Source organism: Sturnus vulgaris, chromosome 7 (assembly GCF_052056855.1).
Source record: "Sturnus vulgaris isolate bStuVul1 chromosome 7, bStuVul1.hap1, whole genome shotgun sequence".
NCBI lineage: Eukaryota > Metazoa > Chordata > Aves > Passeriformes > Sturnidae > Sturnus > Sturnus vulgaris.
The window spans coordinates 5,025,789-5,050,561 of NC_142249.1; positions in this window are offsets into that span (position 1 = coordinate 5,025,789).

Genomic DNA, 24,773 nt, shown 5'->3' on the forward strand with positions numbered 1-24,773 from the left:
CCAGCAGAGAGCAGCGTGTCCCAGCCACGCTTGCGCTCCATGGCCATCACCTCAGGGTCATACTGCAGACAGAAGAGCAGAGCCTTCATGGTCTGCACTGCAAACCTGTGTGCAGAGCAAAGCCCAGGTCACACTGGGAGCACTGGCGCTGGCCACAAGGGCATGGGAAGGACAGGAGGACCAGGACCTGTTGGGCGTGATGGGAAGGCGGTGATCCTCCCGGCACGCTCTCCAGAAGTTATCAACGGCCTCTGGCATCTGCTGTGTGGTGATGACAATATGGAAGAGCAGAGCCACAAAGAGGCGGGAGGAATAAAACATCATTGCCTTGGGGCACTGAGGCGCTATTAGCCAGATCACCAGAGTTGCCTGCAAAAGAAGCAGCCCAAGACAGCGCTCAGTGCCGAGGTGTCCATGGGGCAGAGGGAGCAGTGGGCCTGGTGCCACCTGAGCCTGTCCCTAGCCCAGGTTTCAACCCAGCGCCTGAGGCACCGAGAGGACGGAGAGCTTCTGGAGAAGCGACTGGGGAGCGAGCAAAGCCAGTTCCAGAAACTCACAGCCAGGGCAAAAACGTCCTTGTTGTCCCCATCAGAGGTGCACATGCTGTGCAGGGGCCAGGCCTCCATCACACACAGCAGAGTTGGCAGCACCTTCTCCACTGTTGGTCCCGATGAGCCTATGGCTGTCCACATCCTTGCAGCAGCTCTGTGGGATCAGAGCTCTGTGTCAGGGGTGTCTCAGTCACAGTCCAGTGCCCTGTGCAGCTGTAGGGCCCAGGTGACAGAGCCCCGGTGCCCTGAGGGCCAGGCAGGGAGCGTGGCAGCAGTCTCAGGAGACAGAGGGGCCTGAGGGTCCTGAGCCTGTCTGCCTGTCTGGCAGAGCCCATTGGACAGGCTGTACAGGGCGGTGGGCCCTAAAGGCTGGTGGGCCCTTAGCTCTCAAGGCATGTGGTTCCTGTACCTGTCACACGTTGGGGCACAGCGCAGGAGGGTCAGCACCACGTCAGCAGGGTGTTCTCCAGCCAGCCTCAGAATGTCAGTGCGCAGACTGACACCCACAGTGGCATTGGACATGAGACTCTGGTGAATGCTTTTCACCATGGCTGGCACCTGGAGGGCGTGGGGAAGACTTGGAGCGCTGTCCAAGGGAGCAACTCCCCAGCTTCCCCCAGGACGTGTTTCCCTCCCCGCCACAATGTGGTTCCCTCAAAGACTGAGGGAGCCCAGTGACCATGGCGTGAGTGGGCACACAACCCTGTGAGGCCTCGAGCCTTGGCCCCAGGCTGCTTACGTGCTGCTGAGAAGAAACGCAAGGGTCCGTGAAGTAGTCCACAATAAGGTCCTGGCTCAGAGTGGGAGTGGGAGTGGGAGTGGTGTCAGTATTTGTGATGCCCTGAGTCTCTCCGGTGTCAGCGTTTGTCATGGCCACGTCCTCAGTCACTGCCATGTCAGCCTTTGCCCTGTCATCATTCATTGCTGTGTTGAGGTCGTCTGAGTGCTCAATCTGGGCCAAATCTGGGCTGACATCGGGCTCTGCCTGGAGCTCGCTCAGCCTGGAGTCAGGCTCGGCTGTGCTCTCTGTTGCTGTGCTGCTGGTCTTTCTACGGCGAAGGGGCACAAACTTGCGGAACATCTGCAGGAGAACAAAGGACAGGGAAGAGAGGCAAGTTCCATGGCATGCTCCAAGCACTATGCTCAGCTGAGCGGTGACAGCAGGCCCAGCCCAGGTGGGGATGGCTGCAGGTACCTTCAGTGTTCTGCGGAAGCGGCCACGGGTGGGTTTCTGCTCTTGTGTCGGCTCCATGGCTGCAGCACCTGGCAAAGAGCGAGCGCAGCCAGAGCTGAGGGGCTGCGGGAGAGGCCGGAGAACACAGCCCAGCCCTGCATTCCCCAGGCAGGGACAGCCCCGGGATGCCCCAGGGGATGCAGCATGGCCGCTGCGGGGTGTCTGCCCGGCCCCTCTTCTGTCCTGTCCCTGGGCATGTCCACAGTGGGTGGGCTGGGATGGGACGGACGGGATGGGACGGGACGGGATGGGGCCAAGCTGGATGCTTGCACCAGCCCTGAGGCCCAGGTGTGCCACTCACCATCCTGCATTGGCTGGAATGGCTCTGACTCTTCAGGCTCTTGAGCTGGGGCAACTCTAGAGCCTCTCCTTTTTATTCCCCCGAACACTTTGAACAGGTTGAGAAATCTGCCCGCCATGCCGGAGTCTGGCCTCGAGGGCACCTTCTAGAGAGATGCTTTGGGAAAGTTACAAGGCAACAAGTCGTGCAGCTGTGCCTTAAAGGCACCTGCGACAGAGAAGCCTCAGGAAGGCTGCAGGACAACAAGTCCTGCACTTGAGGCCTCCTGCCACAAGGGCAGGAGACTCCTCGTAAATGATTCAGGTCACCAAGTCCTGCAGTCTGGCCGGGAGTGAACCTGGAAAAGAAAATCCTCGGGAAGGCCACGGGCCACCAAGTCCCGCAGTCTTTCCACGAGGTCACCTGCAGGAATAACGCCTCGGAAAAGCTCGGGGTCAGGCACGAACGAGTGTGCTGTGCGGGGGCTCCTCACAGCACCGCTCTGGCGCCTCCTGTCCCGTCGCGTGCTCCGAGCACTCTGGTGTGCCCGTGTCACCACCAGCCCCCATGTCACCACATGTCACAAAGGGTCCATTGACGCCGTTCCATGCCACGGTGACCATGCTGCACTGCATCACAAAGGGCTCTTGCACACACTGACACCTGCCCTGGGGACACCCTGAGCCCACCCAAAGTGGCCCAGGTTGGAAGGAATCCCTTGGCCCAAATGTCTAAGAGAGCCCGACAGGAATGTTAGGAATGGCTCAAATCCTATCCAACGCTGCTCTGCGGGCTCCGGGCATTTAAGAGCCCTCAATTCAGGAAAGCCTTCCTTCCCCAAATTCACTGGCGTGGCCAGAGAGTGTGACAGATTTGGACGTTTGCTTCCCATCTCAAAGCAGCAACTCATTTGCCTTCATTTGTCATCCATTGGAGAGTCACTTTACAAAAGAACACTACACAGAGGCGAATAAAGGCCATTCTTTGCTTTGCAAATGGTTTTCAATGAAGAGATGATAATATCCTAATTCTAGGAAGGAATAAAAGCTCACAAGGAGTGGAAGTCCACTCAGTGTTACCAAATTAGCCCAAACAAATGAGAAGATTGCAAAATGGCTAATCCTCCTCCTGGTACAGATAGCTAAGTGGCTCTTAAAGTACAGCTCTCCCCTCTTCTTCCCTGCAGGAAGATCAGGACCACTAACAAAAAATCACAGCTAGTGCTTTGGCCCTCCTCCAGAACCAAAGCTGTGCCAAAGCACAGATGCTGCCTTCAAGCTGACTCCAATTCCAGCCTAGACCTCTCACCTTCCACACAGCTCCTTCTCCAAGACTCCCACCAACACCAACCTACCTAATCAGCCGCACACAAGCCCCCAACAGCCCGCCGGGATCCCCAGCTAACCCCATCCCTCCGCAGAGCTTTCCCAGCCTCCAGCAGACCCCTGGTTCCCTGCACGTGCCATGGGATGGCACTCGGGAGGATCTGCTCCAAGGCATTTCCCAGTAGCAAGCTCAGGCTGCCAGGCCTATGGTTCCTGGATCATCCTTCCCACCAACTCTCCCTGTGCACGCCTCTTCCATTTGCACATTGGTGCTCAGCTCAGAGTTCTGCACTTGAGCAGCACTGCTGAGAAAGGATGGAGAGCGGCCTGGCAAGCTCTTTCTCCAGCTCCCTCTTGACTCTTGGGGGAGGTAGAACATTCCACAGGAAAGCACCTGGTGCCACAAGGAGTGGGTGACATCAGACAGCTGTGAGGGGAAGCCTCAGGACTGCTGTATTCTGAGGGAACACCGTTGGCCTTGACCTGTATGCACCTGCAGAAGCTTAAATCCTCAGCTCCCAGGACCTCTCTTGGCCACCACCCTGATGTGTATGCAGGACTGCTGCGAGGCACTGCTGGGACCCAGCGGGACAGGAGCTGCTGTCTCGTGTCCACCCAGCACCCCCGACAGAGCCAGGGTCACCCCAAAAGCAGACAAACGATCTGGTGTCGGCAGAGAGGAGCAAGGAGCACTGGGCTGCCTCCTCTCAGGGTATCTCAGCTGGCCCTGGGCCACAACACGCCCTCGTTTTAAGTCCTGCCTATGCCCAGCTGCCAGAAATGCCGACCTTCTTCTCTCCAAGGCGCACAGGAAGAGCCAATGAGCAGGATGCCTTGGGAGGCAAACCTTCCCGGCCTTTGCTGAGGCCAGGGACACACCAAGATCAGCCAAGACTCTGCAGATTGCCTGGCCCGCACAGCCCAGCTCTTTGCTGGCCCTGGCCCGCAGCAGCTTCCACCAAGCGAGAGGCAATTGCATATTGCCAAGAGCCGAAACACAGCAGGCAGGTGAGATGTGAACAGTGTGTGCATCAAGGCCTTTTAATTCACAGCTCTCAAAGAGAGCTTTGGGGCTCGCAGCTGGACAGAGATGCTCCTGCTCACACCTCTGGCCAAAAGGGGGTAACGCAGCGTGCTGCAGGTGCTTGGGTTGGTCTCCACAGCTCCAGGCAGATGCCAAACCTGCTCTTCACAGCCTTCTCCCTTCCCCTGCCCCTGTGCCCAGGGCAGCGGGCCTCAAGGACTCAAAGGACCACAGGGAGCCAAAGGGAATGTTACGAAGGGAGAGGGGAGTGAAACAAGTCTTGCCTCTGCCCAGGCCTCTGGCAGTAGTCATTGGCTTTATTGAGGTGGGCAGCACCCCAAAACCGCTCTTGCTCACAAGTTCTTCATAATGGTTGTTTAAGTCTATTACAAAATGAATTGTTTATTTAATAGACACAATTTTAACAAACAAAAGACTTTAATCTATTTCTTTTGACAAAGGATAAACAAAGAACCACTACTAGGAGATAATATACTTTGCAAAACAAAGGAATGAGGTGGAAGGGAAAACAGGGATTGGCGTGGTCTGAGGGCTAGAGGGAGAGAGCTATGTACAGGCAGGGAGAGGGCTGAAGCCATGCGAGCTTCCCACAGGTTCAGCTGTGCCAATCATCACCTGTGCCTGGAGCTCCAGTGAGATATGCACGTGGTGTCCTCTTCAGTGTCTCCTGGTGCTGTTCTTGGGACACTGGTTCACTGTGTCGCTCAGATGAACCTGATTCTTCAGCTCTGTTGGCAAACTGGTCTTGAATATTCAGGTTCCAGTGGGATGGACTGGTTTGTTTCCTTGGGGTGTGAATGGCTGGAAGAGAGAAGAGTCACAGTCAGAGCCCGGATCTGTGGGAATCCAAGTAGACCTTCCTGCCAAGGGCAGCCCACTCAGCTCCTGCAATGGCCAGCAGAGAGGAGTTGCCAACGGGATCAGCTGCAAGGTGCAGGCCAAGAATCCCGCCTGTGTCCCAATAAAACACTCGGAGCTCTGCCCACGCCACCCTTCATCCACACAGGGAGCAAAGCCCTCCGCAGCCGGGACAGGGATTGCAACTCCTCCTGCCAGCCCCCGCTGCCAGCCCGCTGCCCTCACTCACCCGCACTGAGCACCTGGAGCTCATTCTTCTACTTCCTCATGCGTGCCCCGGCGATCCCTGGGAACACAGAGCCCGTCACGGCTCTGTCCAGCGGCACAGCTCCCTGCCAGCGGCGCTGCCAGCCCTGTGGCCACACGCCCTCGTGGCCCGGCAGGGCTCAGCCCGGGCCCTTGCCGCATCCTGACGCCCAAGGGCACGGCTGCGACACAGGGCGGCAGCAGCCCCGAGGGCAGCCGGGGCTCCACGGCGCCGGGCCCGGATGCCGCGCTGCCGGGGCCGCAGGCGGGGCTGGGGCCGAGCTGCGGCGGGGCGGGGAGGGGAGGGGAGGGGAGGGGAGGGGAGGGGAGGGGAGGGGAGGGGAGGGGAGGGGGAGGGGAGGGGAGGGGAGGGGAGGGAGCCCGGGCTCACCCATGAACCTGATGGCCGCTAATTGGACGGACTGCTGTGGGCTCTGCAGGTACGGCAGGGCCTGGCCGCAGGTGCTCGGCCGCTCGGCTCCTGTCGTCTGCCAGCTGGAGAGAGCGGCGGGAGGGAAGGGTCGGGCCGGGCTTTGTGCCCCTTTGCCAGGCGCTCCCCGCTTTGGCCGGCCCCGGCCTCCCCTGCCCGCACAGCCCTGAGGCGCGGCCAGCAGCCGCTGGGCCGGGGCTCCGTCGGCGCCCGGCTCGGGCCCACAGGAGCCTGGAGAAGAGCCCGTGCGGCTCCTGCGTGCAGCCCTGGGCAGGGCCACAGCTGCCAAGCGCACACAGTGAGCACCGCGCTCAGGGGGCTTGTCCAGGCTGAGCCTGGCGCTTCCAGGCCCTCCTTACCAGGCACTCGGCAAACATCCACAGCTCTTCTGTCTGCAGCGCCTGTTGGAGATCCGTCTTCTTCAAGAACCCCGCCGCACAAAGCAGCGTTTCTCGAGAGGCCTGGAGAGCAGCAGAGATGTGCAGATGGCACCGCAGCTCAGGGCACAGGAGCCGCGTCCCTGTGCCAAGGCGTGCAGGAGGCTGCAGCCCGGGAGGTGCCAGGACCTGCAGGAGGCAGCCGAGCCCCTTCCAGACATCCACCAGCATCACACAAAACTTTACCTTTGCCAGCTCCTGGTTCTCATCATGGCAGTGGAAGAAGAGTGGGAGCAGGCTCTGGCTCACAATTCTCTCCAGGGCCGTTTTTCCCTTGTCCACTACCAAGTCCATCACCTTGCAGAAGAGGTGAACGGAAAGCTGCTGCACATGACTGCTATCCTGGAGGAAAGAAGGAGGAAAAGACCTCAGAAGCAACTTGTACAGCCCACCTGGGCGAAGGCCCAAACATCAGGAAGGCACAAAGTTTCGGGGCAGCAGCCAGTGCTCATGGCTGGGGGCACAGAGCCTTACATTTTCCAGTAGTGACAGGAGTGGCAGAGCCAGCTTTGTAGCAGCAGTGCTAGATATCATGAGGTGTTTTTCCTGGAAGATATTTATGAAGACAGAGAGGGACATGCCAATCACCTCTCTCTGTGCATCACCCAGCAGCTCCAGGAGGCTTCGAGACAGGCTGCGTATACGTTTGGCCTGTGTAGAAGACAAGGCTGTGCTGTGAAGCCAAGAACGGCTACAGTGCCACCACTGCCGTGCTGGCACTGCAACCCCACCCTGCTGCCACAGGGCCCAGAGGCCAAAGGCCTGTCGTGATGAACTCAGGGAGGTGAGGCAGGAGAGCTGGGAGCATCTGCTGCAGCTCCTGAAGCCCAGGCAGCCCGAGGGGCAGCTTTCCCCAGCACAGCTTCAGCCGCTGCCCCCTTCTCACCATCGAGGGATCCTTGCTGAGCACCACAAGGCATCTGAGTGCCAGGCGACGTCTCTCCCTGTACTTGCTCTGCAGGTTCCTTGACATGATCTCCAGGATGCTGTCAGCACATTGAGTGAAATCCAAGCAGTCCAGGACCTGAAAGGCACAGGGCAGTGACAGCGGGCCCGGCCGGCAGGAGCGCGCAACCACACAGGGCTGGGCTGAGAGATCAGCACAGGGCACGGGCAGTGTCCCAGGCAGCTGTGGTGACGAGAGGACAGAGAGCTGGGAGGGAGCTCTGGCCAAGAGGCTCACCTCCACAGTGAATGCCAGGAAAGGCAGATCCCAGCGTGGCTCCTGTGTGCTGAGCAGCTGGAGTAGGTGGAGTGCGACATGGGTACACAAGGGCATCAAGCCACGACGCATCAACCTAGCAGGGGGAAAAAGGGAGTAAGACCCTGAGGTGGGGGGAGGGTGCAATAATCTCCCAAGAGTGACTCACAGAGATGCAGTCTTTCCCCAGCATCCCTGGAGGTGATGTGGGCACTTTGGGAGGCTGCCCCTTGTGGGCACCTCCTCTCCCAGCCTGTTCCAGTCTGCTTGGCCGTCCCTCGGTGACAAGGCTCTCTGGCCCATGACCACAGGGACTGTGTGGGGCACGCCAGGCACACAGTGCAAATGTCGGGGGCAGAGGGGAAACAGGGGGTCTCACCTGGCCAGCAGACCCATGGCATAGTGCTGGGTGCCAGCAGAGAGCAGCGTGTCCCAGCCACGCTTGCGCTCCATGGCCATCACCTCAGGGTCATACTGCAGACAGAAGAGCAGAGCCTTCATGGTCTGCACTGCAAACCTGTGTGCAGAGCAAAGCCCAGGTCACACTGGGAGCACTGGCGCTGGCCACAAGGGCATGGGAAGGACAGGAGGACCAGGACCTGTTGGGCTTGCTGGGAAGGTGGTGATCCTCCCGGCACGCTCTCCAGAAGTTATCAACTGCCTCTGGCATCTGCTGTGTGGTGATGATGACATGGAAGAGCAGAGCCGTAACCAGAGCGTTGGAAGAATGCATCATGGCCTCATGGCACTGAGGCACCCGGATAATCACCCAGAGCACCAGAGTTGCCTGCAAAAGAAGCAGCCCCAGACAGCGCTCAGTGCCGAGGTGTCCATGGGGCAGGGCCCGAGGGGAGAGGCAGGGGGAGCAGTGGGCCTGGTGCTGCCTGAGCCTGTCCCTAGCCCAGATTTTAGCCCAGCGCCTGAGGCACAGAGAGGATGGATGGAGATCTGCTGGAGAGGCTACTGGGGAGGAAACCAAGGCCAGTTCCAGAAACTCACAGCCAGGGCAAAAACGTCCTTGTTGTCCCCATCAGAGGTGCACATGCTGTGCAGGGGCCAGGCCTCCATCACACACAGCAGAGTTGGCAGCACCTTTTCCACTGTTGATCCCGATGAGCCTATGGCTCTCCACATCATTGCAGCAGCTCTGTGGGATCAGAGCTCTGTGTCAGGGGTGTCTCAGTCACAGTCCAGTGCCCTGTGCAGCTGTAGGGCCCAGGTGACAGAGCCCCGGTGCCCTGAGGGCCAGGCAGGGAGCGTGGCAGCAGTCTCAGGAGACAGAGGGGCCTGAGGGTCCTGGGCCTGTCTGCCTGTCTGGCAGAGCCCATTGGACAGGCTGTACAGGGCGGTGGGCCCTAAAGGCTGGTGGGCCCTAAAGGCTGTTGAGCCCTGAGCTCTCAAGGCACGTGGGCCTCGTACCTGTCACACGTTGGGGCACAGCGCAGGAGGGTCAGCACCACGTCAGCAGGGTGTTCTCCAGCCAGCCTCAGAATGTCAGTGCGCAGACTGACACCCACAGTGGCACAGGACACGAGACTCTGGTGAATGCTTTTCACCATGGCTGGCACCTGGAAGAGGCGTGACGAGGACTTGGAGTGCTGTCCAAGGGACCAGCTTCCCCCAAGAAGTGCTTCCCTTCCTGTGGAGGGAGCAGAAAACATTCATAAAGAAGAAAGTCTCCCTGCATCCTCAGAACAAGCTCCTTGGAAAACCATAGCTTAAAGATAAGAAATGGCTTGTGAAATGATGAATACAAAAAGGAATCCAGTTCCCGCCCTTGGTAGATCCTTCGATCTCCAGTATTAGTGGCTCATTCTCTTTTAGTATCCGCAGGCCAGCTTTGAATGTAAAATCCCTCAGGGATTGGTTAGAATGTAGAATTCCCTTGATAATTGGTGCAAACTGTAAAACCCCCAAAAGATATAAAAACCCCTGTAAAACAATAACCGTTGGTATATGCTAGATTGGATGCCTTCATAGAATAAACTATGGATTTGTGGCTTTCTACATATCCTGGTTTATTTACCCCGCTGGTCTAAGAGCTCACCGCGAGCCAAATTTCTATCTGGGCAAGGCTCGGGAACGTGCTCTGTCGCTGAGGGCTGCAGAAGCGGTCTCAGAGATCCCAAAGGGAGCCCAAAAACCCAGCCAGCGACACCTTCCCACCACACTCTTCTGGCCTCAAAGACTAAGGAGGCACAGTGGCCGTTCCTTGAGGGAATCACGATCACATGATCCTGGGAGGGCACCAGCCCTGGTCCCAGACTGCTAACCTGCAGCTCAGATGAAACAACACTCTTCTCAACAAAATCGGTGGTGGGAGCATGAATGACAGCGGGAGTGGTGTCAGTATTTGTGATGCCCTGAGTCTCTCCGGTGTCAGCGTTTGTCATGGCCACGTCCTCAGTCACTGCCATGTCAGCCTTTGCCCTGTCATCATTCACTGCTGTGTTGAAGTGGTCTGAGCGCTCAGCCAAATCTGGGCTGACATCGGGCTCTGCCTGGAGCTCGCTCAGCCTGGAGTCAGGCTCGGCTGTGCTCTCTGTTGCTGTGCTGCTGGTCTTTCTACGGCGAAGGGGCACAAACTCGCGGAACATCTGCAGGAGAACAAAGGACAGGGAAGAGAGGCAAGTTCCATGGCATGCTCCAAGCACTATGCTCAGCTGAGCGGTGACAGCAGGCCCAGCCCAGGTGGAGATGGCTGCAGGTACCTTCAGTGTTCTGCGGAAGCGGCCACGGGTGGGTTTCTGCTCTTGTGTCGGCTCCATGGCTGCAGCACCTGGCAAAGAGCGAGCGCAGCCAGAGCTGAGGGGCTGCGGGAGAGGCCGGAGAACACAGCCCAGCCCTGCATTCCCCAGGCAGGGACAGCCCCGGGATGCCCCAGGGGATGCCAGCACGGCCGCTGCAGGGTGTCTGCCCGGCCCCTCTTCTGTCCTGTCCCTGGGCATGTCCACAGTGGGTGGGCTGGGCTGAGACGAGATGAGACGGGATGGGATGGGATGGGACGGACGGGATGGGACGGGACGGGATGGGGCCAAGCTGGATGCATGCACCAGCCCTGAGACCCAGGTGTGCCACTCACCATCCTGCATTGGCTGGAACGGCTCTGACTCTTCGGGCTCTTGAGGAGCTGGGGCAACTCTAGAGCCTCTCCTTTTTATTGCCCTGAACACTTTGAACAGATTGAGAAATCTGCCCGCCATGCCGGAGTCTGGCCTCGAGGGCACCTTCTAGAGAGATGTTTTGGGAAAGTTACAAGGCAACAAGTTGTGCAGCTGTGCCTTAAAGGCACCTGCGACAGAGAAGCCTCAGGAAGGCTGCAGGACAGCAAGTCCTGCACTTGAGGCCTCCTGCCACAAGGGCAGGAGACTCCTCGTAAATGATTCAGGTCACCACACCCCAAGGTCTGGCTACTAGTGCACCAGCCACAGGGATCAGAGATACCTCAGGAAAGCTCCAAGTCACCAAGTCCTGCAGTCTTTCCACGAGGTCACCTGCAGGAATAACGCCTCGGAAAAGCTCGGGGTCAGGCACGAACGAGTGTGCTGTGCGGGGGCTCCTCACAGCACCGCTCTGGCGCCTCCTGTCCCGTCGCGTGCTCCGAGCACTCTGGTGTGCCCGTGTCACCACCAGCCCCCATGTCACCACATGTCACAAAGGGTCCTTAGACACGGTTCCATGCCACGGTGACCAGGCTGCACTGCATCACAAAGGGCCCTTGCACACACTGACACCTGCCCTGGGGACACCCTGAGCCCACCCAAAGTGGCCCAGGTTGGAAGGAATCCCTTGGCCCAAATATCTAAGAGAGCCCGACAGGAATGTTAGGAATGGCTCAAATCCTATCCAACGCTGCTCTGCGGACTCCGGGCATTTAAGAGCCCTCAATTCAGGAAAGCCTTCCTTCCCCAAATTCACTGGCATGGCCAGAGAATGTGACAGATTTGGACGTTTGCTTCCCATCTCAAAGCAGCAACTCATTTGCCTTCATTTGTCATCCAGTGGAGAGTCACTTTACAAAAGAACACTACACAGAGGCGAATAAAGGCCATTCTTTGCTTTGCAAATGGTTTTCAATGAAGAGATGATAATATCCTAATTCTAGGAAGGAATAAAAGCTCACAAGGAGTGGAAGCCCACTCAGTGTTACCAAATTAGCCCAAACAAATGAGAAGATTGCAAAATGGCTAATCCTCCTCCTGGTACAGATAGCTAAGTGGCTCTTAAAGTACAGCTCTCCCCTCTTCTTCCCTGCAGGAAGATCAGGACCCCTAACAAAAAATCACAGCTAGTGCTTTGGCCCTCCAGAACCAAAGCTGTGCCAAAGCACAGATGCTGCCTTCAAGCTGACTCCAATTCCAGCCTAGACCTCTCACCTTCCACACAGCTCCTTCTCCAAGACTCCCACCAACACCAACCCACCTAATCAGCCGCACACAAGCCCCCAACAGCCCGCCAGGATCCCCAGCTAACCCCATCCCTCCGCAGAGCTTTCCCAGTCTCCAGCAGACCCCTGGTTCCCTGCACGTGCCATGGGATGGCACTCGGGAGGATCTGCTCCAAGGCATTTCCCAGTAGCAAGCTCAGGCTGCCAGGCCTATGGTTCCTGGATCATCCTTCCCACCAACTCTCCCTGTGCACGGCTGCTCCATTTGCACATTGGTGCTCAGCTCAGAGTTCTGCACTTGAGCAGCACTGCTGAGAAAGGATGGAGAGCGGCCTGGCAAGCTCTTTCTCCAGCTCCCTCTTGACTCTTGGGGGAGGTAGAACATTCCACAGGAAAGCACCTGGTGCCACAAGGAGTGGGTGACATCAGACAGCTGTGAGGGGAAGCCTCAGGACTGCTGTATTCTGAGGGAACACCGTTGGCCTTGACCTGTATGCACCTGCGGAAGCTTAAATCCTCAGCTCCCAGGACCTCTCTTGGCCACCACCCTGATGTGCACGCAGCACTCCTGCGAGGCACTGCTGGGACCCAGCGGGACAGGAGCTGCTGTCTCGTGTCCACCCAGCACCCCCGACAGAGCCAGGGTCACCCCAAAAGCAGACAAACGATCTGGTGTCGGCAGAGAGGAGCAAGGAGCACTGGGCTGCCTCCTCTCAGGGTATCTCAGCTGGCCCTGGGCCACAACACGCCCCCGTTTTAAGGCCTGCTAATGCCCAGCTGCCAGAAATGCCGACCTTCTTCTCTCCAAGGCGCACAGGAAGAGCCAATGAGCAGGATGCCTTGGGAGGCAAACCTTCCCGGCCTTTGCTGAGGCCAGGGACACACCAAGATCAGCCAAGACTCTGCAGGTTGCCTGGCCCGCACAGCCCAGCTCTTTGCTGGCCCTGGCCCGCAGCAGCTTCCACCAAGCGAGAGGCAATTGCATATTGCCAAGAGCCGAAACACAGCAGGCAGGTGAGATGTGAACAGTGTGTGCATCAAGGCCTTTAAATTCACAGCTCTCAAAGAGAGCTTTGGGGCTCGCAGCTGGACAGAGATGCTCCTGCTCACACCTCTGGCCAAAAGGGGGTAACGCAGCGTGCTGCAGGTGCTTGGGTTGGTCTCCACAGCTCCAGGCAGATGCCAAACCTGCTCTTCACAGCCTTCTCCCTTCCCCTGCCCCTGTGCCCAGGGCAGCGGGCCTCAAGGACTCAAAGGACCACAGGGAGCCAAAGGGAATGTTACGAAGGGAGAGGGGAGATGAAACAAGTCTTGCCTCTGCCCAGGCCTCTGGCAGTAGTCATTGGCTTTATTGAGGTGGGCAGCACCCCAAAACCGCTCTTGCTCACAAGTTCTTCATAATGGTTGTTTAAGTCTATTACAAAATGAATTGTTTATTTAATAGACACAATTTTAACAAACAAAAGACTTTAATCTATTTCTTTTGACAAAGGATAAACAAAGAACCACTACTAGGAGATAATATACTTTGCAAAACAAAGGAATGAGGTGGAAGGGAAAACAGGGATTGGCGTGGTCTGAGGGCTAGAGGGAGAGAGCTATGTACAGGCAGGGAGAGGGCTGAAGCCATGCGAGCTTCCCACAGGTTCAGCTGTGCCAATCATCAGCTGTGCCTGGAGCTCCAGTGAGATATGCATGTGGTGTCCTCTTCAGTGTCTCCTGGTGCTGTTCTTGGGACACTGGTTCACTGTGTCGCTCAGATGAACCTGATTCTTCAGCTCTGTTGGCAAACTGGTCTTGAATATTCAGGTTCCAGTGGGATGGACTGGTTTGTTTCCTTGGGGTGTGAATGGCTGGAAGAGAGAAGAGTCACAGTCAGAGCCCGGATCTGTGGGAATCCAAGTAGACCTTCCTGCCAAGGGCGGCCCACTCAGCTCCTGCAATGGCCAGCAGAGAGGAGTTGCCAACGGGATCGGCTGCAAGGTGCAGGCCAAGAATCCCGCCTGTGTCCCAATAAAACACTCGGAGCTCTGCCCACGCCACCCTTCATCCACACAGGGAGCAAAGCCCTCCGCAGCCGGGACAGGGATTGCAACTCCTCCTGCCAGCCCCCGCTGCCAGCCCGCTGCCCTCACTCACCCGCACTGAGCACCTGGAGCTCATTCTTCTACTTCCTCATGCGTGCCCCGGCGATCCCTGGGAACACAGAGCCCGTCACGGCTCTGTCCAGCGGCACAGCTCCCTGCCAGCGGCGCTGCCAGCCCTGTGGCCACACGCCCTCGTGGCCCGGCAGGGCTCAGCCCGGGCCCTTGCCGCATCCTGACGCCCAAGGGCACGGCTGCGACACAGGGCGGCAGCAGCCCCGAGGGCAGCCGGGGCTCCACGGCGCCGGGCCCGGATGCCGCGCTGCCGGGGCCGCAGGCGGGGCTGGGGCCGAGCTGCGGCGGGGCGGGGAAGGGAGGGGAGGGGAGGGGAGGGGAGGGGAGGGGAGGGGAGGGGAGGGGAGGGGAGGGGAGGGGAGGGGAGGGGAGGGGAGGGGAGGGGAGGGGAGGGGAGGGGAGGGAGCCCGGGCTCACCCATGAACCTGATGGCCGCTAATTGGACGGACTGCTGTGGGCTCTGCAGGTACGGCAGGGCCTGGCGCAGGTGCTCGGCCGCTCGGCTCCTGTCGTCTGCCAGCTGGAGAGAGCGGCGGGAGGGAAGGGTCGGGCCGGGCTTTGTGCCCCTTTGCCAGGCGCTCCCCGCTTTGGCCGGCCCCGGCCTCCCCTGCCCGCACAGCCCTGAGGCGCGGCCAGCAGCCGCTGGGCCGGGGCTCCGTCGGCGCCCGGCTCGGGCCCACAGGAGCCTGGAGAAGAGCCCGTGCGGCTCCTGCGTGCAGCCCTGGGCAGGGCCACAGCTGCCAAGCGCACACAGTGAGCACCGCGCTCAGGGGGCTTGTCCAGGCTGAGCCTGGCGCTTCCAGGCCCTCCTTACCAGGCACTCGGCAAACATCCACAGCTCTTCTGTCTGCAGCGCCTGTTGGAGATCCGTCTTCTTCAAGAACCCCGCCGCACAAAGCAGCGTTTCTCGAGAGGCCTGGAGAGCAGCAGAGATGTGCAGATGGCACCGCAGCTCAGGGCACAGGAGCCGCGTCCCTGTGCCAAGGCGTGCAGGAGGCTGCAGCCCGGGAGGTGCCAGGACCTGCAGGAGGCAGCCGAGCCCCTTCCAGACATCCACCAGCATCACACAAAACTTTACCTTTGCCAGCTCCTGGTTCTCATCATGGCAGTGGAAGAAGAGTGGGAGCAGGCTCTGGCTCACAATTCTCTCCAGGGCCGTTTTTCCCTTGTCCACTACCAAGTCCATCACCTTGCAGAAGAGGTGAACGGAAAGCTGCTGCACATGACTGCTATCCTGGAGGAAAGAAGGAGGAAAAGACCTCAGAAGCAACTTGTACAGCCCACCTGGGCGAAGGCCCAAACATCAGGAAGGCACAAAGTTTCGGGGCAGCAGCCAGTGCTCATGGCTGGGGGCACAGAGCCTTACATTTTCCAGTAGTGACAGGAGTGGCAGAGCCAGCTTTGTAGCAGCAGTGCTAGATATCATGAGGTGTTTTTCCTGGAAGATATTTATGAAGACAGAGAGGGACATGCCAATCACCTCTCTCTGTGCATCACCCAGCAGCTCCAGGAGGCTTCGAGACAGGCTGCGTATACGTTTGGCCTGTGTAGAAGACAAGGCTGTGCTGTGAAGCCAAGAACGGCTACAGTGCCACCACTGCCGTGCTGGCACTGCAACCCCACCCTGCTGCCACAGGGCCCAGAGGCCAAAGGCCTGTCGTGATGAACTCAGGGAGGTGAGGCAGGAGAGCTGGGAGCATCTGCTGCAGCTCCTGAAGCCCAGGCAGCCCGAGGGGCAGCTTTCCCCAGCACAGCTTCAGCCGCTGCCCCCTTCTCACCATCGAGGGATCCTTGCTGAGCACCACAAGGCATCTGAGTGCCAGGCGACGTCTCTCCCTGTACTTGCTCTGCAGGTTCCTTGACATGATCTCCAGGATGCTGTCAGCACATTGAGTGAAATCCAAGCAGTCCAGGACCTGAAAGGCACAGGGCAGTGACAGCGGGCCCGGCCGGCAGGAGCGCGCAACCACACAGGGCTGGGCTGAGAGATCAGCACAGGGCACGGGCAGTGTCCCAGGCAGCTGTGGTGACGAGAGGACAGAGAGCTGGGAGGGAGCTCTGGCCAAGAGGCTCACCTCCACAGTGAATGCCAGGAAAGGCAGATCCCAGCGTGGCTCCTGTGTGCTGAGCAGCTGGAGTAGGTGGAGTGCGACATGGCTACACAAGGGCATCAAGCCACGACGCATCAACCTAGCAGGGGGAAAAAGGGAGTAAGACCCTGAGGTGGGGGGAGGGTGCAATAATCTCCCAAGAGTGACTCACAGAGATGCAGTCTTTCCCCAGCATCCCTGGAGGTGATGTGGGCACTTTGGGAGGCTGCCCCTTGTGGGCACCTCCTCTCCCAGCCTGTTCCAGTCTGCTTGGCCGTCCCTCGGTGACAAGGCTCTCTGGCCCATGACCACAGGGACTGTGTGGGGCACGCCAGGCACACAGTGCAAATGTCGGGGGCAGAGGGGAAACAGGGGGTCTCACCTGGCCAGCAGACCCATGGCATAGTGCTGGGTGCCAGCAGAGAGCAGCGTGTCCCAGCCACGCTTGCGCTCCATGGCCATCACCTCAGGGTCATACTGCAGACAGAAGAGCAGAGCCTTCATGGTCTGCACTGCAAACCTGTGTGCAGAGCAAAGCCCAGGTCACACTGGGAGCACTGGCGCTGGCCACAAGGGCATGGGAAGGACAGGAGGACCAGGACCTGTTGGGCGTGATGGGAAGGTGGTGATCCTCCCGGCACGCTCTCCAGAAGTTATCAACGGCCTCTGGCATCTGCTGTGTGGTGATGATGACATGGAAGAGCAGAGCCGTAACCAGAGCGTTGGAAGAATGCATCATGGCCTCATGGCACTGAGGCACCCGGATAATCACCCAGAGCACCAGAGTTGCCTGCAAAAGAAGCAGCCCCAGACAGCGCTCAGTGCCGAGGTGTCCATGGGGCAGGGCCCGAGGGGAGAGGCAGGGGGAGCAGTGGGCCTGGTGCTGCCTGAGCCTGTCCCTAGCCCAGATTTTAGCCCAGCGCCTGAGGCACAGAGAGGATGGATGGAGATCTGCTGGAGAGGCTACTGGGGAGGAAACCAAGGCCAGTTCCAGAAACTCACAGCCAGGGCAAAAACGTCCTTGTTGTCCCCATCAGAGGTGCACATGCTGTGCAGGGGCCAGGCCTCCATCACACACAGCAGAGTTGGCAGCACCTTTTCCACTGTTGATCCCGATGAGCCTATGGCTCTCCACATCATTGCAGCAGCTCTGTGGGATCAGAGCTCTGTGTCAGGGGTGTCTCAGTCACAGTCCAGTGCCCTGTGCAGCTGTAGGGCCCAGGTGACAGAGCCCCGGTGCCCTGAGGGCCAGGCAGGGAGCGTGGCAGCAGTCTCAGGAGACAGAGGGGCCTGAGGGTCCTGGGCCTGTCTGCCTGTCTGGCAGAGCCCATTGGACAGGCTGTACAGGGCGGTGGGCCCTAAAGGCTGGTGGGCCCTAAAGGCTGTTGAGCCCTGAGCTCTCAAGGCACGTGGGCCTCGTACCTGTCACACGTTGGGGCACAGCGCAGGAGGGTCAGCACCACGTCAGCAGGGTGTTCTCCAGCCAGCCTCAGAATGTCAGTGCGCAGACTGACACCCACAGTGGCACAGGACACGAGACTCTGGTGAATGCTTTTCACCATGGCTGGCACCTGGAAGAGGCGTGACGAGGACTTGGAGTGCTGTCCAAGGGACCAGCTTCCCCCAAGAAGTGCTTCCCTTCCTGTGGAGGGAGCAGAAAACATTCATAAAGAAGAAAGTCTCCCTGCATCCTCAGAACAAGCTCCTTGGAAAACCATAGCTTAAAGATAAGAAATGGCTTGTGAAATGATGAATACAAAAAGGAATCCAGTTCCCGCCCTTGGTAGATCCTTCGATCTCCAGTATTAGTGGCTCATTCTCTTTTAGTATCCGCAGGCCAGCTTTGAATGTAAAATCCCTCAGGGATTGGTTAGAATGTAGAATTCCCTTGATAATTGGTGCAAACTGTAAAACCCCCAAAAGATATAAAAACCCCTGTAAAACAATAACCGTTGGTATATGCTAGATTGGATGCCTTCATAGAATAAACTATGGATTTGTGGCTTTCTACATATCCTGGTTTATTTACCCCGCTGGTCTAAGAGCTCACCGCGAGCCAAATTTCTATCTGGGCAAGGCTCGGGAACGTGCTCTGTCGCTGAGGGCTGCAGAAGCGGTCTCAGAGATCCCAAAGGGAGCCCAAAAACCCAGCCAGCGACACCTTCCCACCACACTCTTCTGGCCTCAAAGACTAAGGAGGCACAGTGGCCGTTCCTTGAGGGAATCACGATCACATGATCCTGGGAGGGCACCAGCCCTGGTCCCAGACTGCTAACCTGCAGCTCAGATGAAACAACACTCTTCTCAACAAAATCGGTGGTGGGAGCATGAATGACAGCGGGAGTGGTGTCAGTATTTGTGATGCCCTGAGTCTCTCCGGTGTCAGCGTTTGTCATGGCCACGTCCTCAGTCACTGCCATGTCAGCCTTTGCCCTGTCATCATTCACTGCTGTGTTGAAGTGGTCTGAGCGCTCAGCCAAATCTGGGCTGAGATCGGGCTCTGCCTGGAGCTCGCTCAGCCTGGAGTCAGGCTCGGCTGTGCTCTCTGTTGCTGTGCTGCTGGTCTTTCTACGGCGAAGGGGCACAAACTTGCGGAACATCTGCAGGAGAACAAAGGACAGGGAAGAGAGGCAAGTTCCATGGCATGCTCCAAGCACTATGCTCAGCTGAGCGGTGACAGCAGGCCCAGCCCAGGTGGAGATGGCTGCAGGTACCTTCAGTGTTCTGCGGAAGCGGCCACGGGTGGGTTTCTGCTCTTGTGTCGGCTCCATGGCTGCAGCACCTGGCAAAGAGCGAGCGCAGCCAGAGCTGAGGGGCTGCGGGAGAGGCCGGAGAACACAGCCCAGCCCTGCATTCCCCAGGCAGGGACAGCCCCGGGATGCCCCAGGGGATGCCAGCACGGCCGCTGCAGGGTGTCTGCCCGGCCCCTCTTCTGTCCTGTCCCTGGGCATGTCCACAGTGGGTGGGCTGGACTGAGACGAGATGAGACGGGATGGGATGGGACGGACGGGATGGGACGGGACGGGATGGGGCCAAGCTGGATGCATGCACCAGCCCTGAGACCCAGGTGTGCCACTCACCATCCTGCATTGGCTGGAACGGCTCTGACTCTTCGGGCTCTTGAGGAGCTGGGGCAACTCTAGAGCCTCTCCTTTTTATTGCCCTGAACACTTTGAACAGATTGAGAAATCTGCCCGCCATGCTGGAGTCTGGCCTCGAGGGCACCTTCTAGAGAGATGTTTTGGGAAAGTTACAAGGCAACAAGTTGTGCAGCTGTGCCTTAAAGGCACCTGCGACAGAGAAGCCTCAGGAAGGCTGCAGGACAGCAAGTCCTGCACTTGAGGCCTCCTGCCACAAGGGCAGCAGACTCCTCGTAAATGATTCAGGTCACCACACCCCAAGGTCTGGCTACTAGTGCACCAGCCACAGGGATCAGAGATACCTCAGGAAAGCTCCAAGTCACCAAGTCCTGCAGTCTTTCCACGAGGTCACCTGCAGGAATAACGCCTCGGAAAAGCTCGGGGTCAGGCACGAACGAGTGTGCTGTGCGGGGGCTCCTCACAGCACCGCTCTGGCGCCTCCTGTCCCGTCGCGTGCTCCGAGCACTCTGGTGTGCCCGTGTCACCACCAGCCCCCATGTCACCACATGTCACAAAGGGTCCTTAGACACGGTTCCATGCCACGGTGACCATGCTGCACTGCATCACAAAGGGCTCTTGCACACACTGACACCTGCCCTGGGGCACCCTGAGCCCACCCAAAGTGGCCCAGGTTGGAAGGAATCCCTTGGCCCAAATATCTAAGAGAGCCCGACAGGAATGTTAGGAATGGCTCAAATCCTATCCAACGCTGCTCTGCGGACTCCGGGCATTTAAGAGCCCTCAATTCAGGAAAGCCTTCCTTCCCCAAATTCACTGGCATGGCCAGAGAGTGTGACAGATTTGGACGTTTGCTTCCCATCTCAAAGCAGCAACTCATTTGCCTTCATTTGTCATCCAGTGGAGAGTCACTTTACAAAAGAACACTACACAGAGGCGAATAAAGGCCATTCTTTGCTTTGCAAATGGTTTTCAATGAAGAGATGATAATATCCTAATTCTAGGAAGGAATAAAAGCTCACAAGGAGTGGAAGCCCACTCAGTGTTACCAAATTAGCCCAAACAAATGAGAAGATTGCAAAATGGCTAATCCTCCTCCTGGTACAGATAGCTAAGTGGCTCTTAAAGTACAGCTCTCCCCTCTTCTTCCCTGCAGGAAGATCAGGACCCCTAACAAAAAATCACAGCTAGTGCTTTGGCCCTCCAGAACCAAAGCTGTGCCAAAGCACAGATGCTGCCTTCAAGCTGACTCCAATTCCAGCCTAGACCTCTCACCTTCCACACAGCTCCTTCTCCAAGACTCCCACCAACACCAACCCACCTAATCAGCCGCACACAAGCCCCCAACAGCCCGCCAGGATCCCCAGCTAACCCCATCCCTCCGCAGAGCTTTCCCAGTCTCCAGCAGACCCCTGGTTCCCTGCACGTGCCATGGGATGGCACTCGGGAGGATCTGCTCCAAGGCCTTTCCCAGTAGCAAGCTCAGGCTGCCAGGCCTATGGTTCCTGGATCATCCTTCCCACCAACTCTCCCTGTGCACGGCTGCTCCATTTGCACATTGGTGCTCAGCTCAGAGTTCTGCACTTGAGCAGCACTGCTGAGAAAGGATGGAGAGCGGCCTGGCAAGCTCTTTCTCCAGCTCCCTCTTGACTCTTGGGGGAGGTAGAACATTCCACAGGAAAGCACCTGGTGCCACAAGGAGTGGGTGACATCAGACAGCTGTGAGGGGAAGCCTCAGGACTGCTGTATTCTGAGGGAACACCGTTGGCCTTGACCTGTATGCACCTGCGGAAGCTTAAATCCTCAGCTCCCAGGACCTCTCTTGGCCAGCACCCTGATGTGCACGCAGGACTGCTGCGAGGCACTGCTGGGACCCAGCGGGACAGGAGCTGCTGTCTCGTGTCCACCCAGCACCCCCGACAGAGCCAGGGTCACCCCAAAAGCAGACAAACGATCTGGTGTCGGCAGAGAGGAGCAAGGAGCACTGGGCTGGCTCCTCTCAGGGTATCTCAGCTGGGCCTGGGCCACAACACGCCCCCGTTTTAAGTCCTGCCTATGCCCAGCTGCCAGAAATGCCGACCTTCTTCTCTCCAAGGCGCACAGGAAGAGCCAATGAGCAGGATGCCTTGGGAGGCAAACCTTCCCGGCCTTTGCTGAGGCCAGGGACACACCAAGATCAGCCAAGACTCTGCAGATTGCCTGGCCCGCACAGCCCAGCTCTTTGCTGGCCCTGGCCCGCAGCAGCTTCCACCAAGCGAGAGGCAATTGCATATTGCCAAGAGCCGAAACACAGCAGGCAGGTGAGATGTGAACAGTGTGTGCATCAAGGCCTTTTAATTCACAGCTCTCAAAGAGAGCTTTGGGGCTCGCAGCTGGACAGAGATGCTCCTGCTCACACCTCTGGCCAAAAGGGGGTAACGCAGCGTGCTGCAGGTGCTTGGGTTGGTCTCCACAGCTCCAGGCAGATGCCAAACCTGCTCTTCACAGCCTTCTCCCTTCCCCTGCCCCTGTGCCCAGGGCAGCGGGCCTCAAGGACTCAAAGGACCACAGGGAGCCAAAGGGAATGTTACGAAGGGAGAGGGGAGATGAAACAAGTCTTGCCTCTGCCCAGGCCTCTGGCAGTAGTGATTGGCTTTATTGAGGTGGGCAGCACCCCAAAACCGCTCTTGCTCACAAGTTCTTCATAATGGTTGTTTAAGTCTATTACAAAATGAATTGTTTATTTAATAGACACAATTTTAACAAACAAAAGACTTTAATCTATTTCTTTTGACAAAGGATAAACAAAGAACCACTACTAGGAGATAATATACTTTGCAAAACAAAGGAATGAGGTGGAAGGGAAAACAGGGATTGGCGTGGTCTGAGGGCTAGAGGGAGAGAGCTATGTACAGGCAGGGAGAGGGCTGAAGCCATGCGAGCTTCCCACAGGTTCAGCTGTGCCAATCATCAGCTGTGCCTGGAGCTCCAGTGAGATATGCATGTGGTGTCCTCTTCAGTGTCTCCTGGTGCTGTTCTTGGGACACTGGTTCACTGTGTCGCTCGGATGAACCTGATTCTTCAGCTCTGTTGGCAAACTGGTCTTGAATATTCAGGTTCCCGTGGGATGGACTGGTTTGTTTCCTTGGGGTGTGAATGGCTGGAAGAGAGAAGAGTCACAGTCAGAGCCCGGATCTGTGGGAATCCAAGTAGACCTTCCTGCCAAGGGCAGCCCACTCAGCTCCTGCAATGGCCAGCAGAGAGGAGTTGCCAACGGGATCAGCTGCAAGGTGCAGGCCAAGAATCCCGCCTGTGTCCCAATAAAACACTCGGAGCTCTGCCCATGCCACCCTTCATCCACACAGGGAGCAAAGCCCTCCGCAGCCGGGACAGGGATTGCAACTCCTCGTGCCAGCCCCCGCTGCCAGCCCGCTGCCCTCACTCACCCGCACTGAGCACCTGGAGCTCATTCTTCTACTTCCTCATGCGTGCCCCGGCGATCCCTGGGAACACAGAGCCCGTCACGGCTCTGTCCAGCGGCAGAGCTCCCTGCCAGCGGCGCTGCCAGCCCTGTGGCCACACGCCCTCGTGGCCCGGCAGGGCTCAGCCCGGGCCCTTGCCGCATCCTGACGCCCAAGGGCACGGCTGCGACACAGGGCGGCAGCAGCCCCGAGGGCAGCCGGGGCTCCACGGCGCCGGGCCCGGATGCCGCGCTGCCGGGGCCGCAGGCGGGGCTGGGGCCGAGCTGCGGCGGGGCGGGGAGGGGAGGGGAGGGGAGGGGAGGGAGCCCGGGCTCACCCATGAACCTGATGGCCGCTAATTGGACGGACTGCTGTGGGCTCTGCAGGTACGGCAGGGCCTGGCGCAGGTGCTCGGCCGCTCGGCTCCTGTCGTCTGCCAGCTGGAGAGAGCGGCGGGAGGGAAGGGTCGGGCCGGGCTTTGTGCCCCTTTGCCAGGCGCTCCCCGCTTTGGCCGGCCCCGGCCTCCCCTGCCCGCACAGCCCTGAGGCGCGGCCAGCAGCCGCTGGGCCGGGGCTCCGTCGGCGCCCGGCTCGGGCCCACAGGAGCCTGGAGAAGAGCCCGTGCGGCTCCTGCGTGCAGCCCTGGGCAGGGCCACAGCTGCCAAGCGCACACAGTGAGCACCGCGCTCAGGGGGCTTGTCCAGGCTGAGCCTGGCGCTTCCAGGCCCTCCTTACCAGGCACTCGGCAAACATCCACAGCTCTTCTGTCTGCAGCGCCTGTTGGAGATCCGTCTTCTTCAAGAACCCCGCCGCACAAAGCAGCGTTTCTCGAGAGGCCTGGAGAGCAGCAGAGATGTGCAGATGGCACCGCAGCTCAGGGCACAGGAGCCGCGTCCCTGTGCCAAGGCGTGCAGGAGGCTGCAGCCCGGGAGGTGCCAGGACCTGCAGGAGGCAGCCGAGCCCCTTCCAGACATCCACCAGCATCACACAAAACTTTACCTTTGCCAGCTCCTGGTTCTCATCATGGCAGTGGAAGAAGAGTGGGAGCAGGCTCTGGCTCACAATTCTCTCCAGGGCCGTTTTTCCCTTGTCCACTACCAAGTCCATCACCTTGCAGAAGAGGTGAACGGAAAGCTGCTGCACATGACTGCTATCCTGGAGGAAAGAAGGAGGAAAAGACCTCAGAAGCAACTTGTACAGCCCACCTGGGCGAAGGCCCAAACATCAGGAAGGCACAAAGTTTCGGGGCAGCAGCCAGTGCTCATGGCTGGGGGCACAGAGCCTTACATTTTCCAGTAGTGACAGGAGTGGCAGAGCCAGCTTTGTAGCAGCAGTGCTAGATATCATGAGGTGTTTTTCCTGGAAGATATTTATGAAGACAGAGAGGGACATGCCAATCACCTCTCTCTGTGCATCACCCAGCAGCTCCAGGAGGCTTCGAGACAGGCTGCGTATACGTTTGGCCTGTGTAGAAGACAAGGCTGTGCTGTGAAGCCAAGAACGGCTACAGTGCCACCACTGCCGTGCTGGCACTGCAACCCCACCCTGCTGCCACAGGGCCCAGAGGCCAAAGGCCTGTCGTGATGAACTCAGGGAGGTGAGGCAGGAGAGCTGGGAGCATCTGCTGCAGCTCCTGAAGCCCAGGCAGCCCGAGGGGCAGCTTTCCCCAGCACAGCTTCAGCCGCTGCCCCCTTCTCACCATCGAGGGATCCTTGCTGAGCACCACAAGGCATCTGAGTGCCAGGCGACGTCTCTCCCTGTACTTGCTCTGCAGGTTCCTTGACATGATCTCCAGGATGCTGTCAGCACATTGAGTGAAATCCAAGCAGTCCAGGACCTGAAAGGCACAGGGCAGTGACAGCGGGCCCGGCCGGCAGGAGCGCGCAACCACACAGGGCTGGGCTGAGAGATCAGCACAGGGCACGGGCAGTGTCCCAGGCAGCTGTGGTGACGAGAGGACAGAGAGCTGGGAGGGAGCTCTGGCCAAGAGGCT